The sequence below is a fragment of the Heteronotia binoei genome, chromosome 2 (genome assembly GCF_032191835.1).
Source record: "Heteronotia binoei isolate CCM8104 ecotype False Entrance Well chromosome 2, APGP_CSIRO_Hbin_v1, whole genome shotgun sequence".
Lineage (NCBI taxonomy): Eukaryota > Metazoa > Chordata > Lepidosauria > Squamata > Gekkonidae > Heteronotia > Heteronotia binoei.
Window position 1 is genome coordinate 200357090 of NC_083224.1, and position 18728 is coordinate 200375817.

Consider the following 18728-nt stretch of genomic DNA (forward strand, 5'->3'; position numbering starts at 1 on the left):
CCATCTCGGAGGAGCAGCCAAGAGGCGGCAGCAGCGCAGGCAAAACCAGAGAAGGGAAGGGCGGAGGCAGGCCAGGAGCATGGCGAGCCGCGAGTCCGGGCCCTTCTAGGACCCGGACTTGCGGCTTGCCACGCCCCCAGCCTGCCTCCACCCCCCCTCCGATTCCACCCCAGAGGCGGAGCGGGTGAGGCCGCTGCCGCCCCCTCCCCGCCCCACCGCAGCTGCTCCTCCGAGATGGGCTCAGCCTCCTCTCAAGGCTGTGACAAGCATAATTGAACTCCAAAGGGAGTTCTGGCCATCACATTTAAAGGGACGGCACACCTTTTCAATACCTTCCTTCCATAAGAAATAATGAAGGATAGGGGCACCTTCTTTTGGGGCTCATAGAATTGAACCCCCTGGTCCAATCTTTTTGAAATTTGGAGTATTTTGGGGAGAGGCACTAGATGCTATACTGAAAACTTGGTGCCTCTACCTCAAGAAACAGCCCCCCCCAAACCCCAGATACCCGTGGATCAATTCTCTATTGTTTTCTATGGGAATAAATCTCCCTAGGAAATAAAAGAGTTCCCAGCAGGCATTTCCCTCCCCTCCCCCCGCTTTCTGACAATCCTGAAGCGGGGGGAGGGCCTCCAAACCAGGGGATCCCCTGCCCCCACCTGGGGATTGGCAACCCTATATGGTATAGACATGCAGCTCTCCACCATCATTAAATATTCCATCATTTTTAAGATTGTTTGTTATAGCACCTGTATTATATTAATATTTTAATGTCTTGTTGTCTGCATCTGTTTTAATTGGATTTGCGTAATGTTTTATTGGTATGTAAGCTGCACTTACATACCAATAAATGTATGTAAGAGCCCCATGGCGCAGAGTGATAAAGCTGCAGTACAGCAGTCCTAAGCTCTGCTCACGACCTGAGTTCGATCCCGGCGGAAGCTGGGGTCAGGTAGCCGGCTCAAGGTTCTCAGCCTTCCATCCTTCCGAGGTCGGTAAAACAAGTACCCAGCTGGCTGGCTGGGGGGGGGGGGAGTGTATATTACTGGAGAAGGCAATGGCAAACCACCCTGTTAAAAGTCTGCAGTGAAAAGCATCGTGATGTGACGCCACCCCAGTGTCGGAAACGACCGGCGCTTGCACAGGGGACGACCTTTACCTTTTTAAGCTGCACTGAGCCTGCTTCAGGGGAGAGGGCGGGATATAAGTTTAATAAATAAATAAAATAATAATAAAAATAAATAAATAAAGGCAAGGACCAAGGACACTGGGGGGTGATGGAGTGATGCTGCCACTGCCGCTTTCCCAACCTGGGCACCCAAAGGGGGCCCGCTGGAGGAGGGGCTCGCTCGGCCTCCAGATGCTGTGGCGTCTGCCCAGATTAGGGTTGCCAAGTCCAATTCAAGAAATATCTGGAAACTTTGGGGGTGGAGCCAGGAGACTTTGGGGGTGGAGCCAGGAGACATTGGGGGGGGGGAGCCAGGGACAAGGGTGCGACAAGCATAATTGAACTCCAAGGGAGTTCTGGCCATCACATTTAAAGGGACTGCACACCTTTTTAAATGCCTTCCTTCCAGAGGAAATAATGAAGGATAGGGGCACCTTTTGGGGGGGCTCATAGAATTGGACCCCCTGGTCCAAACTTTTTGAAACTTGGGAGGTACTTTGGGGAGAGGCACTAGATGCTATACTGAAAATTTGGTGCCTCTATCTCAAAAAACAGCCCCCCCAGAGCCCCCGATACCCATGGATCAATTCCCCATCATTCCCTATGGGAATCGTTCATGGAGGTGCATGATGGCTGTGGGGGCGGGGCTTCCCCCGCCGGCCAGCTGGCTGGGGGAAGGGGGAAGCCTATAAAACCGGGGGATCCCCCTCTGGGACCTGGGGATTGGGAAGCCTAGCCCGGATGCTCAGCCAGGCCCCAGGCACCCTTCTGCAGGGAGTGAGAGGGCAGGCAGACAGGAAGGGACTGGGCGGGGGGATGCGCTGGCCCAAAAGGCAAGAGCAGCAGGCATCTGGGCATCTTGGGGCTTTCCAAGCAAGCAGGCAGGGGCTTGAAGGAGCCACCGCACAGGGCTACTTTGCTGCTCCTTCCAGCTTGTGTGCCTGACAACTCCTCGGCCCCCCGGGCAGCAGCGGCGGGGCTGGTGGGCGGCAGCCCATGTGGGCAAGTGGTGGACAGGATGCAGCTGGGGGCATCCAGGAGACTACCTCTGTGGCCAGATGGCACTCTAGGTCAGCAATCTCAAGGCTTTTTGGCACCAGGGACCGGTTTTGTGGGAGAAAATTTTCCACAGACTGGGTGTGGAGGGGGGATGGTTTCAGAATAATACAATTGTGCACTTTCTTTTGGTGTAGTGGTGAAGTATGTGGACTCTTATCTGGGAGAACTTGGTTTGGTTCCCCACTCCTCCCCTTGCAGCTGCTGGAATGGACTTGGGTCAGCCATAGCTCTTGCAGAGTTGTCCTTGAAAGGGCAGCTGCTGTGAGAGCCCTCTCAGCCCCACCCACCTCACAGGGTGTCTGTTGTGGGGGAGGAAGGGAAAGGAGATTGTAGGCAGCTCTGAGCTTCTGTCCTTGAAAGGGCAGCTTCTGGGAGAGCTCTCTCAGCCTCACCTTCCTCACTGGGTGTCTGTTGTGGGAGAGGAAGGGAAAGGAGATTGTAGGCCGCTCTGAGACTCTGTCCTTGAAAGGGCAGCTTCTGGGAGAGCCCTCTCATCCCCACCCAACTCACAGGGTGTCTGTTGTGAGAGAGGAAGGGAAAGGAGATTGTAGGCCGCTGAGCTTCTGTCCTTGAAAGGGCAGCTTCTGGGAGAGCTCTCTCAGCCCCACCCACCTCACAGGGTGTTTGTTGTGAGGGTGGAAGGGAAAGGAGATTGTGAGCCACTCTGAGATTCAGAGTGGAGGGCGGGATATAAATCCAATGTCGTCGTCTTCTTCTTATTATTACTACATTGTAATATAATGAAGTAATTATACAACTCACAGCCCAGTTGCTAACAGGCCACAGACCCGTACCGGTCCATGGCCTGGGGGTTGGGGACCCCTGCTCTAGGTGATGGCCTACCTCGCTGACTCGCTAGCGCCAGCCCTGCTCACACAGGTCTCCCCCCTCCTTAGGACTGCCCTTCCATCTCTTTACCTGCAGCCCCTTTAAGACGCGAGCCTTCCCATTCACCTCTTCTTGCGAAATGTATCCAAGGGAGAGGGGGGAAAGGCTGCCTTCGTGTAAGCCACGCCCCTTCACTGGTCGGCAACGTTCACCATGGAACACTGGTGCCACCAACATTCCATGACATCGATGCAACAGAGAGAGGAGGGGCAAAGTTGCGTAGGAGGTCATTGGTGGTCGCAGCAGCATCACTTGTCAGATTCTTAAAGGAGATGCTGTGGCTAATTTTATTTCTGGGTGTGGGAAGGCTCAGTGTAATGTTGCTGTTTTCAAGGATCCCAAAACTGGACCTTTTGCATTGATTACTGGTCAGCTGAATGGGTATTTGAAACCTTTTCCATGTGGCTACCTGGAGAATTTGTAACAGAATTTTGGAGAGCAGTTTTGACTTGGGAGCAATTTTCCCTCTAAGCTGCAGTGTCTTGTGAGCAAAAATTCTACTTTGTGAGTTGCTGGCATTCAAGTTGAGAGCTACTGGCATTAAAGTTGTGAGCTGCTGCATAAATTAGTGTGCTCTGGGGGTCATCCTTCCTGAGCTAAGACAAAAATGTGTGAGCTGGAGGCTAAAAATCTGTGAGGTAGCTCATGCTAACTCAGAGGGAACACTGCTCAGGAATATGTTTTGTATATTTTTGTTGTGTGTAATTTCTAATTGTACTACTGAAAGTTCATTGCTGTGTATTTTGATATTGTATGAGAGGTGTCTGTTTGATATTATTCTATACCAGGGGTGGCCAATGGTAGCTCTCCAGATGTTTTTTGCCTACGACTCCCATCAGCCCCAGCCAACATGGCCAATTGCTTCTGCCTGGAAGCAATATCAGGGACGGTCTCGGTCTCCACATCAGGCTGCCTGCTCTAGGTTATATAATTGCTGGAGATCCCCAGTCACCACGTGGACGTTGGCTCCACCCTAACTCTGGAGGAACGAGTTGTCTACTGTGTGAGCCAGGACTCGGGTCAGGCTGATAGAGACAGTGTTCAGCTTCTAGATATGATTGTTAGCCGCAGGAAAGCACAGACTAGCAGTGAACCTTCTTTCCAAAGAAACTGATGGGGGGTCATACTTACATTTTTTTTGTCCTTCCACCCACGGCATTTAAAGGAGAGCCTTCCATTCTGCCAGCTTCTCAGAATGAAGAGAAATTCTACTAATTCCCTTCATTATAGACAACACTGTGAACAGTTGAGTGAATGCTTCCTGCAACAATGGAGTTTTCCCATGGAGGTTGTACAAAAGGCTGGACTCAAGGCCGGTCAGAGAGACAGAGCCGCCTTAATAAAGAGATGTGCTAAAACCAGGCAAAATATTATACCGTGTGCCCTTGATTATACTCCTCGTGCCTATGCTACATGTAGGATTCTTAACAAACATTGTCATCTCTTGTCTGAGATTGCAGGGTGCGAAGATCCACCATATGTAGGTTTTCGTAGAACTACAGCTCTTAAAGACACAGTGTTCATTCTGATATAGGTCGTGATTTGGTGCCATCTAGTGGAGTAAAGTGACAATTTTTTTACAAATAGGTAGTCTCCTGTGCAAGAACCAGTTTAGGACTCTGGGGTGACGTCGCATCATGACGTTTTCACGGCAGACTTTTTGCAGGGTGGTTTGCCATTGCCTTCCCCAGTCATCTACACTCCACCCCCCACAGCAAGCTGGGTACTCCTTTTTCCGATCTCGAAAGGCTGGAAGGCTGAGTCAATCTGGATCCGGCTACCTGAACCAGCTTCCGACGGGATTGAACTCAGGTCGTAAGCAGAGAGCTCAGACTGCAGTACTGCAGCTTTACCACTCTGCGGTAATTCCCAATTATTTCCCTTACCAAGGGAAACAAAAGTATTTCTACATCCTAATATAAATCTTGAAATTGCACTCAAGCATTTTAGTAACTGCAACTCATTTTACGTTGTCTATGCATTTTGGGTTCGTATAAAAAAAATTATGTGGAAAACACAAGCAGAGGGGTCAGAATTAGCATCGCAGAACATCGCTCTCGCATTCCATTATACATTTTTGAAACCCCTCTCAGTTCTCATTATATTGAGGCCAAACATTCAATTGGTAATATGTTGGCCGTCTAGACCAGCGGCCCCCAATCTTTTTGCCACAGGGACCGGTTTCATGGAAGACAATTTTGCCACAGACTGGTGGAGGAGGCGGCACTGGGGTTTTTGCCACCCCAGATTGCCCCCCTGCCCACACCACCTCCCTGACCCCATGCGGGTTTTTAAATGGGGGGGGAGGGGAGACGGGGACTGTTTCTGCCTCTCCCTCCCACTTAAAGACCTCTGCCAATCAGCTGATCAGTAGGGGCCTATAAATGAAGGGGTAGGCGAAGGTCACAGCAGCGCTGCCTTTCTGCCAGCCCTGGACCCGGGCGGATAAAAGAGGCGGTGTACCTTCGCTCCGAGACAGCATCACCTGCAGGGAGAGCAAGGCTGCACCGCCTCTTTAGTCCGGGGCTGCTCTGCCTTGCTCTGCAGCCCAGTTGCTAGCAGGCCACGGACCGAGACCAGTCCACGGACCAGTGGTTGGGGACCCCTGGTCTAGATGACAAAGACAGGGAGAGCTAGTGCATGCATCTGCATAGCCCATCAGAATTCTTGCTGGAGAATAGCCTCATCCAGCCCTGTCACTTTCTAAGAAGACTTGGCCGGCACCAGGAAAAGGATCAGGAGGCACCAGGGTGACTTTGGGTACCATATCAGGGAGCCCTGAGACACACCCATGCTCTGTTTATTTCGCTCGCCTCTCCAAACTGCGGCTCACGAGAGGGGATTTCACAAGTGATCTCGATGCTGCAAATGAAGGCCTGTGATTTGCCCTCAATCACCCCCCCACCCCCCAATTGCACAAGGGGACACTTTCCCCTTCCGAGTTCTCCAAGGATGAGTTCTGCCATCCCTGGACCCTGCTGAAAGTAAAGGCAGCAGCCCCGTGCCCCCTCCATCATGCCTGGGCCCTGCACCGTTGGGGAAGGATGTCCTCATTTGCAGCCATTGGAACACTTGCCCGACTGAGAAGTATTACAAAGCCTTCTTTTAAAAAAATGTGGATCTCCCTTCTGTCTTTAAACTTCAGAACAAGGAGAGGAGGGGTCCCCAGCGTGGACCTTTCTTAAAGCCCACCAAGTGTTTTTCTAAAGCAGGCCGGACCAGTTGAGGCTTCTGCCCAGAGGGGCTTCCGATGGGCTGCGCAGATCTGGAGAAACATGGCTTTGGTGGCAGCGGCCCCAAGAGCTGCACAAGGGTCTCCACCGCGTGACTGAATGGAAGCTGCAGCAGCCACGTCAGAGCATCCGTTTTGTGGCTCCAGCCATCAGGCCACATCAGGACCCCAAAGCTGCCAGCAGGCTCCAAAGGTTTGGGGACCCCGAATGCAGAACCACACAGGGCAGAGGGGGCCGCTGAGAATGCTTCCCTCCTCGCTCTTGTGGTAAAAGCGATCAGGTTGCGGCAAGACCAGCGGGAAGAAAGGACGGGGTTCTCTTCCGCCCTGTCTCCCACTCGCAGCTGTACGCCAAATGCATCTTGGCCTCCGGAGGCTTCGCGAGGAAGACCTCTTCCTGGGAGAGACCCTTGCGTCTGTTCAGTGTCATCAAAGAGGCTCCTTCCCAGAAGCACGTGGTCGAGCACTGCAAATTCACTCCAGCCTGGCAGGATCGTGGCTGAGTTGAGACACGGGGAAACTAACCCAACTGCAGAGCCAGCCAACCAGCCTTGGGACAGCATCGACTCCAAAAACACAAGCATTTTTTAATTACTTACAAAAATGGGAGTTCCAGGGCTGTTTTGTAGCAGGAACTCCTTTGCATATTAGGCCACACATCCCTGATGTAACCAATCCTCCTGGAGCTTACAATAGGCCCTGTACTAAGAGCCCTGTAAGCTCTTGGAGGGTTGGCTACATCAGGGTTGTGAGGCCTAAAATGCAAAGCCCATTCCACCAAATGCTCACCTGGGCTAGAGAGGAGTGACAGAGAGAACCTGGTAGGTTCAGGATGCACCAAAGAAAAGACTGCTGGACAGAGAGAGAGAGAGAGTCAAAGGTGGGCTTGGCCCCAAGGGAGTGAGACAGATGCATGAAGGAGAGGTCTATCCGTGGCTACCAGCGCTGGTGGCTGAGGGGAACCACCATTCATCCTCGGGATCCCAGAGCCACCTTTAGACACACACACCTCGCCCCGGTCAAAACAAGCACTTGTATGCATCATGCCTTTTCAAAATGCTCTTCCCTTGCCCACTCTCAGCATTTCTCCTCCCCGTGCACATTTTTTGCCCTACTATTATGGATGGGCAGTGGCCGTGGGGGGGAGCGGGGAGCAGCCCAGCAGTGGCCCCTCTGGGGGTGCTGACGGGCATCCTAGCCCCAAGGGGGGGGGGCTTTCCACGGTCCTGGCAGCTGCTTTCTTCCCCAGCTTCCGGTCAGCCCCCCCTTCTCTCCCCTCCCCACGGCAGCAAGAGTTGAAGGGCTTGGAAGACAAAAAACGCGTGGGGTTCGGAGGTGACCGTGGGAAACCAGGCTCACAGCTCCTGCTCTGGCGAATCCTGCCTCAGGCCTCGCACGTGGCCTTGCACGTGGCCTTGCATGTGACCTTGCACGTGACCTTGCACGTGACCTTGCACATGGCCTTGCACGTGACCTTGCACGTGGGGCCTGCCACAGGATTCGCCAGAGCCGGAGTTATGAACCTGGCTCCCCCCGTCCACCTCCTGTGGATCTGGCTTGCCACCCTGCTAACACCCCACGTTATCAGGTTGCTGAACAGTGGGTATTTAAAGCTTGTTTCCTGAGGCATTTCCAAGTCATGGTGAGGACAGGATTCTCTAGAGACTCATTTCCCTTCTCTGCGGAGTTTGTGTCTCCATTAACTCCTCTCCCTCTTCTTGGCCCATTTCAAAATCTTCACGTTGGCCCCTTTCGGAGGCATTCCTGTCTGTGGTCATGTCACAATGCACTCTGGGAAGCCTGGCATGCAAATGACCTGCTGCTGCTGAGGTGGGCTGGTGGAAGCCTGGTGGGGGAGGGGAAGGCCCAGAGCCCCCCCAGGACCCCCCTGCCTTCTCTTCCTGGGGGAGGGAGGAGGGGCTTATCGGTTGTGTGCGATTGTGTGTGTGTGTGTGTCATGATCTGAGGCCCAGTGTGGCCTAGAGGGCAGGGAGAAGCCTGCCTAGGAGTTGCTCGAGGGCCTCCATCTCCCAGAATCCCCTCTTTCCCTTTTAGATAGGGTTGCCAAGTCCAATTCAAGAAATATCTGGGGACTTTGGGGGTGGAGCCAGGAGCAAGCTTGAGACAAGCACAATTGAACTCCGAAGGGAGGTCTGCCCATCACATTGAAAGGTACCTTTGAAATGTCTTCCTTCCATAGGAAATAATGAAGGATAGGGGCACCTTCTTTGGGGGCTCATAGAATTGGACCCGCTGGTCCAATCGTTTTGCAACTTGGAGGGTGCTTTCGGGAGTGGCTCTAGATGCTATACTGAGAATCTGGTGCCTTTACCTCAAACAACAGCTCTTGCAGAGCCCCGATACCCATGGATCAATTCTCCATTATTCTCCATGGGAATAAATCTCCATAGGGAATAATGGGGTTCCCAGGAGATATTTCCCTCCCCCCCTACTTCCTGATGACCCTGAAGTGGGAGGAGGGCCTCCAAACTGGGGGATCCCCTCCCCCCACCTGGGGGTTGGCAACTCTACTTTTAGATGCTGCCAATCCCCAACTCATTTTTTGTTAGAATTAATAGATATTGTTTTTTAGAAAAATTATTATCATTTTGTGGTAGACTTTTCCTATCAGGATTGTGGTGTATCTATGGGCAGAAGTATGGCACTAACTGTGCATTGGCCAAATGAGAATCAGACACCATTTATCGTTCAGAGATTAATCCGTTCTGAAATAACATCCTTGTTTATAAGTGCTTTATAGAATATTGATTTCTAAAAGTTTTGGATTGCGCATGTGTTGGTGATCTTATAAATTGGTTGAATAGCATCCCCACCACGATTGAATTTTGGGGCCAGGCTGATAGAGACAGCGTTCCTTTTCTGGATATGACTGTTTACTGCAGGATGGCACACAGACTAGCGGTGAAGCTTTTTTCCTAATAGGGGGTCTTACTTACGTTTCTTGTCATTCCACCCAGGGCATTTAAAGGAGAATCTTCCATTTTGCCAGCTTCTCAGAATTAAGAGAATTTCTACTAATTCCCTTCATTATAGACAACAGTGTGAACAGTTGAGTGAATGCTTCCTGTAACGGGGTTTTCCCATGGAGGTTGTTTAGTATAAAATTGTTTTGGTACATGTATTAGTAAAAACTCTCACGGAGTGTTCTATATTTATTTGCCTATCTATACCCGTGAGCTCTCTATCTTGACATACTCGTGTTGAGAGTTATGGCACAAACTGGTAAATGAACCTTTACAGCCAAGGACAAAGATGTTATTTTGGCATACTTAGAGGACATTCAAGATGAATCAGAAAAAGATACTGAACAAAACTGGAGGCATTTTGCATTAGCAGCTAGAAAAGTTAGAGCAAAGATGGTTCAATGCTCTGATACAGTAATATGGTTGTTATCGAAATTGGAATTTTATAAAGCTGTCTATATTGTTAAATGGAGGTATTTTAGACATTTAGATTTTGTATAAATGAATTTAACAACTGATTGTAGTTTTATAATATTAAAGGTAAAGGTAGTCCCCTGTGCAAGCACCAGTTGTTTCCGACTCTGGGGTGATGTGGCTTTCACAACGTTTTCACGGCAGACTTTTTACGGGGTGGTTTGCCATTGCCTTCCCCAGTCATCTACACTTTCCTCCTCCCAGCAAGCTGGGGACTCATTTTATTGACCTCGGAAGGATGGGAGGCTGTCAACCTGGAGCTGGCTACCTGAACCAGCTTCTGCTGGGATTGAACTCAGGTCATGAGTAGAGGGCTCCGACTGCAGTACTGCAGGTTTACAATTCTGCGCCACAGGGCTCTTTTTATAATAGTAGGCATGTAATTTCTTTTAATCTTCTTTTAATTGTAATGGCCAATGGCCATATACAATACAATAAACTACCACTAGCGGCAGGAGGAATTGAAGGGCTTGGAAGGCAAAAGCAAAAAGGGTTGGGATCCCATGGAGGACCCCTGGCCTCCCACTGGATTTGAACTTGGCTCCCCATGTTTCGCCAGAGCCCTTAGGAGGATTTGCACCTGGCTCCCCACTGGTATTTAAAGCTTGTTTCATGAGGCATTTCCAAGTCATGGTGAGGACAGGATTCTCTAGAAACTCATTTCCCTTCTCTTTTGTGTCTCATTCATCTCCATCTTCTTGGTCAGTTTCAGAAACTCCCAGTTGGCCTCTTTCTGAGGCCTTCTCTGTCTGTTGGAGTGTCGCAATGCATTCTGGGAAGCCCTGCCTGCAAATGATTTTCTGCTGCCGCCAAGGCTGGCCTGAAGAAGCCATGTGAGGGAGGGGAGGACAGGAGGGCCCAGAGCCTCCCCCCAGGACCCCCTTCTCTTCCAGGGGGAGGAAGGAAGGAAGCGAGCGTGATTGCGTGTGTGTGATGGTGTGTCTGTGTGTCTCATGAGCTGAGGTCTAGTGTGGCCTAGAGGGCAGGGAGAAGCCTCCGAAAGGTGCAAAGTCCTGATAAGATGCGAAAAAGCCTCTCCAAATCAGTAATGATGTTGCCAACGAAGTCAAGGTTACTTTGCAGAAAATGAAGGCAATGTCTTTATACGAGTAGCTAGGCTTCCCAATCCCCAGGGCCCAGCGGGGGATCCCCCGGTTTTACAGGCTTCCCCCCTCCCCCAGCCAGCTGGCCTGCGGGGGAAGCCCCGCCCCCAAAGCCATTGTGCACCTCCATGAACGAGTCCCATAGGGAATGATGGGGAATTGATCTGCGGGTATTGGGGGCTCTGGAGGGGGGCCTGTTTTTTGAGATAGAGGTACCAAATTTTCAGTATAGCATCTAGTGCCTCTCCCCCAAAACACCTCCCAAGTTTCAAAAGGATTGGGCCAGGGGGTCCAATTCTATGAGCCCCAAAAGAAGGTGCCCCTATCCTTCATTATTTTCTATGGAAGGAAGGCATTTTAAAAAGGTGTACTGTTCCTTTAAATGTGATGGCCAGAACTCTCTTGGAGTTCAATTATGCTTGTCACACCCTTGCTCCTGGCCCCGCCCCCATGTCTCCTGGCCCCACCCCCAAAGTCTCCTGGCTCCACCCCCAAAGTCCCCAGATATTTCTTGAATTGGACTTGGCAACCCTACGAGTAGCTGATATGAAGTGCAGCTGATAACACGTTCCCTAGGTTTACAAAGCCGTGTTTTGGCGTCAGCCTTCATCTGATCGTTCACTTCATATTCTCTGGAACCAATGCTCACAGCAGTATAAGTGCAGTTAGTTTCTCCAAAGGGCATTAGTGGCTTTCTCCTGTTCCTAACCTCACTGTGTTCGTCCCTCTTGGTTTGCAAATCCCCAGGTGGGGGCAGGGGATTCCCCAGTTTGGGGTCCCTCCCCCTGCTTCAGGGTCATCAGAAAGTGTGCGTGTGGGGGGGGAGATGTCTGCTGGGCACTTCCTATGGAGACCCATTCCCATAGGGCAGGGGTGCCCAAACTTGCTTAATGTCAGATAGAATAAATGTCAGATGTTTGAGAGCCACAAGACTTGAAAAGCAGATGTTTGAGAGTCAGAAGGAAGGAAAGAAGGCAAATAGATTGTGGGGGGGGGGAGGAGGGAGGGAGAGGTGGGGAAAAAGCAACTTTGAATACATTCTCCATGCCACTGGCTGGCTCAGCATGGAGAAGTGATTTAAATTGAGAAATGCATTTTCAAGTCATGGAGCAGTGGAGGCTTCAAAGGTCAGACAAAACGTCTGAAAGAGCCACATGGCTTACCTTAGGGACCGTCTCTCTCCCCACATGTTCCCCAGAGGGTACTTAGATCAGGAACACAAAACTTATTTTTGATCCCTGTGCCGAGGGAGGCAAGACTGAGCAAGAAAGAGCCTTCTCAATTGTCGCCCCTGATTGGTGGAAGCAACTGCCTGAGGAGGCCAGAGCAGTGTAAGAAGACACTGTTCGGTTTGCATTTAACTGAAATGCTGACCACCACTACCGAGACGCTAGATCCAATGGATGCTTAAGATCATTGAATGCCATCTTAAATCTTTTTCGAAACTAGCACCAGATTATTTTTAAACTGTTTTGCACTTGTTGGTCTTAAAGGTGCTTTCTTTGTATCTCTTTCATGGGATCCAGGGAACTGGGCAAAGGAAGCTCTGGCTCTTTTCTTCCTTCTCCAGGGGACTAGGAGCCTCAGCCAATAAAAGGAAGAGAGGCTTGGTTCATTAGCCTTTTCAATCACAGCCCCCTGCTGGTGGAACCAGCTACCGGAGCAGGTGAGGGCCTTGCGGAACCTTGGGCAGTCCCGCAAGGCCTGTAAGACGGTCCTCTTCTGATTGGCATATAACTGACTGGTATTTAACAACTGCAGAGGAAGGCTGTGAGAACAGCACCGAACTGTTAGACTGTTTCTTCTTGTTTTACTGGTTTAACTATTGAAAATTATTGAATATGTATTTTAATATTTATTAATCTTAATTGTTCTGGATTTTATGTTGTAAGCGCCCTGAATCCGCCTTGGTGAGGAGGGCGGGATATAAATCGAATAAATAAAAAATAATAATAAATAGCTCTGCTGCATGATTGAGAGAACCTGTCAAAGCAAGATCTGCTTCCCCCTCTTCCTCTCTAATTTGAGAGCCTCAGCCCACAACCGAAAATGCAGAGGAAGGGCAGATGCGCGGAAAACCCCACGCGCAAACACATCCTGATGTTTCTGGATCAACTGCAGGAAAACCAGGAGTAAGCCAAGCCTGTGGAAAAGGACTTATTTGCGAGACTTTTTATTAATCGCTAAACCAAACGAGAGGCCAAATCCCTTTAGCATAGTCCAACAGGGTCTTCTGTCTAACATGGCCACATCCTTCAATGGTCAGCGAGACCAGGTTAACGCTCACCTGCGTGCTCCATCATTGGTTTTCAGCGCCTGGCAGTAAATGTGAAGGCAGGGATGGAAGCGGGTCTGCAGGAGAGTGGGGGTTGTTGGAACAGGTGCGGATCCTGCAAGACACGGACATGGCCCTTGGCACTGCTTCCCGCCGATGCAGAATTTTCTCCTCCCAGCCCCGATGCAATTGTAGAAAATGCACTCTGCACATGCTCAGAGATTAAGAACATAAGAGAAGCCATGTTGGATCAGGCCAACGGCCCATCCAGTCCAACACTCTGTGTCACATAAGAACATAGGAGAAGCCATGTTGGATCAGGCCAATGGCCCATCCAGTCCAACACTCTGTTTCACATAAGAACAGAAGAGAAGCCATGTTGGATCAGGACAATGGCCCCTCCAGTCCAACACTCTGTGTCACATAAGAACATAAGAGAAGCCATGTTGGATCAGGCCAACGGCCCATCCAGTCCAACACTCTGTGTCACATAAGAACATAGGAGAAGCCATGTTGGATCAGGCCAATGGCCCCTCCAGTCCAACACTCTGTGTCACATAAGAACAGAAGAGAAGCCATGTTGGATCAGGACAATGGCCCATCCAGTCCAACACTCTGTGCCACATAAGAACAGAAGAGAAGCCATGTTGGATCAGGCCAATGGCCGCCCCTCCAGTCCAACACTCTGTGTCACATAAGAACAGAAGAGAAGCCATGTTGGATCAGGCCAACGGCCCATCCAGTCCAACACTCTGTGTCACACAGTGGCAAAAATTTTTATATATGCACACACACTGTGGCTAATAGCCACTGATGGACCTGTGCTCCATATTTTTATCTAAACCCCTCTTGAAGGTGGCTATACTTGTGGCTGCCACCACCTCCTGTGGCAGTGAATTTCACATGTTAATCACCCTTTGGGTGAAGAAGGACTTCCTTTTATCCGTTTTAACCTGTCTGCTCAGCAATTTCATCGAATGCCCACGAGTTCTTGTATTGTGAGAAAGGGAGAAAAGTACTTCTTTCTCTACTTTCTCCATCCCATGCATTATCTTGTAAACCTCTATCATGTCACCCCGCAGTCGACGTTTCTCCAAGCTAAAGAGTCCCAAGCGTTTCAACCTTTCTTCATAGGGAGAGTGTTCCAGCCCTTTAATCATTGTAGTTGCCCTTCTCTGGACTTTCTCCAATGCTATAATATCCTTTTTGAGGTGCGGCGACCAGAACTGCACACAGTACTCCAAATGAGACCGCACCATCGATTTATACAGGGGCATTATGATACTGGCTGATTTGTTTTCAATTCCCTTCCTAATAATTCCCAGCATGGCGTTGGCCTTTTTTATTGCAGTCGAACACTGTCTTGACATTTTCAGTGAGTTCTCTACCACGACCCCAAGATCTCTCTCTTGGTCAGACTCTGCCAGTTCACACCCCATCAACTTGTATTTGTAGCTGGGATTCTTGGCCCCAATGTGCATTACTTTGCACTTGGCCACATTGAACCGCATCTGCCACGTTGACGCCCACTCACCCAGCCTCAACAGATCCCTTTGGAGTGCCTCACAATCCTCTCTGGTTCTCACCACCCTGAACAATTTAGTGTCATCCGCAAACTTGGCCACTTCACTGCTCTTTAAAGCTATTTCAGTGCCGCGAGGGCACTGGAAACTGTCTGCTCGCCACGAACTGACCTCACAAGGAGATGGGGGGGGGGGGGAAGGCTACGGAACAGCAACAGAAAATATACCCACAACGTTTCCCTTTCACCCCTGTAATAAAAAGAGCCGCGGCGTCCCCTTTAAGAAGCCGGCGAGTGACGCTGCGGCGGCAGGCCAATGACCTCTCGCGCTGCTTTGCCTCTCCTTCCCCCCCCCCCCATCAATCTCGTGGAACGTTGGCGGCGCCGGCGTTCCACGGCCGAACATTGCCGGCCGGCGAAGGGGCGTGGCTTACGCGAAGGCGGCCTTTCCCGCCTCCTCCTTGGATACATTTCGCGAAAGCAGCCGGATGGGAAGGGTCGCGTCTTAAAGGGGCCGCGGCGGCCAGGAAGGAAGCAGGTAAAGACCGGGGGGAGCGGGAGACGCAGGGAAGGAAAAGATTTGGCAGGCCAGCTCCTGCAACTCCCCTCCCCAATCCCCTGCTTGCACTCAGAAGTCAACTTTACAGATTCCACAAAGGGGGGGGGGGAGGCGGATTCCCCCCCCCCCCTTTTTATTAAAACCAAAACCCCATCTCCTAAATGTTGTATTCTCTCTTCTGCACACTGCTTCATCAGACCTTTAATCTATTGTTATTAATACTGCTGTCGCTTTGCTGATTAATAGTGAAGAGTACACCGCCTCTTGTCTTCCCGTTTGCACCTGCGGTTAAATCACCTGCGTGCATTTTCCATTGCTAATAACAGAATTCTGGATCTGGGTCTCCTTCCAGATAAACTTCACGTGTATATGCACGCGCACATACACTTCGCTCTAAGAACGTGACCCCTTCTTCAGTCGAGAGGGGATTCCAAGGAATTATTGCTGACTTTTTTCTTTTTCTTTTAAAGCCCCAAACTCAGTTATTAGAGGATCTAGGTTTTGTCTATTTGGGGCTATTCGGTTTTTTTAAATCTCATCATGCCTAGCAATCCGTTTTTATTTTCTACAACGAGAAGTCCTGGGAGGGGAGAGATGTTCTGTCCTCACAACAGCCCTGTAATGTAGGTTAGGTTGAGAGTTAGTTGCATAGTGAGCTTCAAAGCAGATCTGCTTTACCTGCAGCAACCTGGTAAGTCCAGAGTTCTGATTTAGGGTTATACCAGGTGTCCTCTTTTTGAGGGCATGGCACAGTGTGTTAAAGCTGCAGTACAGCTCACGACCTGAGTTCGATCCCCAGTGGAAGCTGGGTTTTCAGATAGCCGGCTGGAGGTTGACTCAGCCTTCCATCCTTCCAAGGTCGGTAAAATGAGTACCCAGCTTGCTGCGGGGAAAGCGTAGATGACTGGGGAAGGCAATGGAAAACCACCCCATAAAAAGTCTGCTGTGAAAACATAGTGAAAGCAACGTCACCCCAGAGTCGGAAACGACTGGTGCTTGCACAAGGGACCTTTCCTGTTTCAGAGCTGCAACTTCAAGATCGTTTCATATAGACTCTTAATCTCCAAAATACGTTTAATCTCCAAAATATGTTTAAATATGTTGTTCTTTTAATTGGATTCCAGTGTGTATCCACTGGAATTCTAATCCCTTTCAAACATCTTGAGCCCTGGGCCCCCTGAAAATAAGATTCTCCAGATAATTTAATGTAGCGTACAATGGTGGATGTTTAAAAAAAAAAATACCTTTGCTTGCAAAACTTTTCAAATGTGCCTCTTACATGCACTCTTTTCCAGCCTTCTTCAGATTAAGATATCCAGATAGGTAAAATCTTGGAAATCCCTTTCACCAAAACCTGGAAAACTTAATTCTGTTTTGAAGGGGTGGGGAAGTTAAAAGTTTGCTTTGGGTGATGCATGCATAATTAACAGAGAGTAATTAACACATGGAATTCACTGCCAAGGGCTACAAGCATAGCAGCTTTAAGAGGGGACTGGAGTGGAGGTCCATGAGTAGGTACTAGCCACACAGTACAGATGGACCGCTATGACTGGGACAATGATGCTCTGTATTCTTGGTGCTTGAGGGGGGCAACAGTGGGAGGGCTTCTGGAGTTCTGGCCACCTGATGGAACCTGGGTTTTGGTCATTGGGAGACATAATGTTGGACTGGATGGGCCATTGGCTTGATCCAACATGGCTTCTTTATTTATATTGAGAGCTGTCAACATGAGCATCTTTTAGAGGAGAAAAGGTGTAAGGTTCTTAAAAATTTAGCTTTTAAAATGTTTCTTAAGGCCTAGTGCTGATTGGCTGAACTGCTGTGATGTCACAGAATGCCTAAGGACTTCTAAACAGGGTTTGTATTGGGGGCGGGGAGATTCAGTGGTACAGTGTCATTGATCAACCTTTTTTTGGGGGACTGCAGAAAGGGCCATGTTCTGTAGCACCCATATGGGGTGGTTGGGACCCCAGCTGACTTTCAGCTTGGCAAGCACCCACAAATCTTTGGTTGCATAGGCTATATTGGAAGATGTACTTCCTACTGGAGGTTTCTGTTCTTCGTGCAACAAAATCCTTCTCCTGAATACAGTAGAGATCAGCTTCAGTAATGAGATTAGTTTCCTGGCAAAGGAATGTAATCCTAAATTTTTTCTTACCCTGGGACACCTTTTATCCCCCGAGGCAAAGGGGATTGCCTGAATTAAGTCCCAGAAAGAAGGCAATTAAATACAGACTGCCACGTCGCTCGACAAAACGTGGCCTCTGTAGGCCCCATGGATGTGTGAGTCTGTCTTATACGCCAGGGGTCCCCAACCCCCGTTCCCTGGTCCATGGCCTGTTAGCAACTGGGCCATGAGTTGTATAATAATTTCATTATATATTACAATGTAGTACAATATAGTAGCCCCGTGGTGCAGAGTGGTAAAGCTGCAGTACTGCAGTCGGAGTCCTCTGCTCATGACCTGAGTTCGATCCCAGCGGAAGCTGGTTCAGGTAGCTGGCTCCAGGTTGACTCAGCCTTCCATCCTTCCGAGGTCAGTAAAATGAGTCCCCAGCTTGCTGGAGGGAAAGTGTAGATGACTGGGGAAGGCAATGGCAAACCACCCCGTGAAAGGTCTGCCATGAAAATGTTGTCAAAGCAGCATCACCCTAGAGTCGGAAACGACTGGTGCTTGCACAGGGGACTACCTTTACCTTTTAGTAGTAATAAAACATTGGATTTATATCCTGCCCTCCACTCCGAATTTCACTCAGAGTGGCTCACAATCTCCTTTACCTTCCTCCTCCACAACAGACACCCTGTGAGGTGGATGGGGCTCAAAGAACTCTCCCAGAAGCTGCCCTTTCAAGGACAACTCTGAGAGCTATGGCTGACCCAAGGCCATTCCAGCAGCTGCAAGTGGAGGAGTGGGGAATCAAACCCGGTTCTCCCAGATAAGAGTCTCCGCACTTCACCACCACACCAAACACTTTAGAAATAAAGTGCACAATTGCATCATCCCAAAACCATTGCCCCCCCCCCCCAGAAAAATTGCCTTCCATAAAACTGGTCCCTGGTGCCAAAAAGGCACTTTCCACCCCCATCTGAGGCGTACGCTGCTGTGTGTAATGCGGTAAGTGCATCTGTTGTGTCTCTGCATAAGGCACACCACGGGCCAGTGCGCAGGTGAGAGATCTAGCCTTCCACTTTACGTCTGGGTGGGGTGGAGGGGCAGTTTTCACCACCCCAGCCAAGTTTTTCTTTCTGTGCTTTTTGAGACACTCCTCTGTCTTGATGCACATTGATCTCACTTTTTTTCCTGTGGTTTCCAGGTAGTGTACGTGATTCTTCCTTCCCAGTTTATCCTCCCAGTAACTGGGGGTGGAATTCTAGCAGGAGCTTCTTTGCATATTAGGCCACATACCCCTGATGTAGCCAATCCTCTGCCAGTAACCCTTTGAGGGAGGATGGGCTGAGAGGGA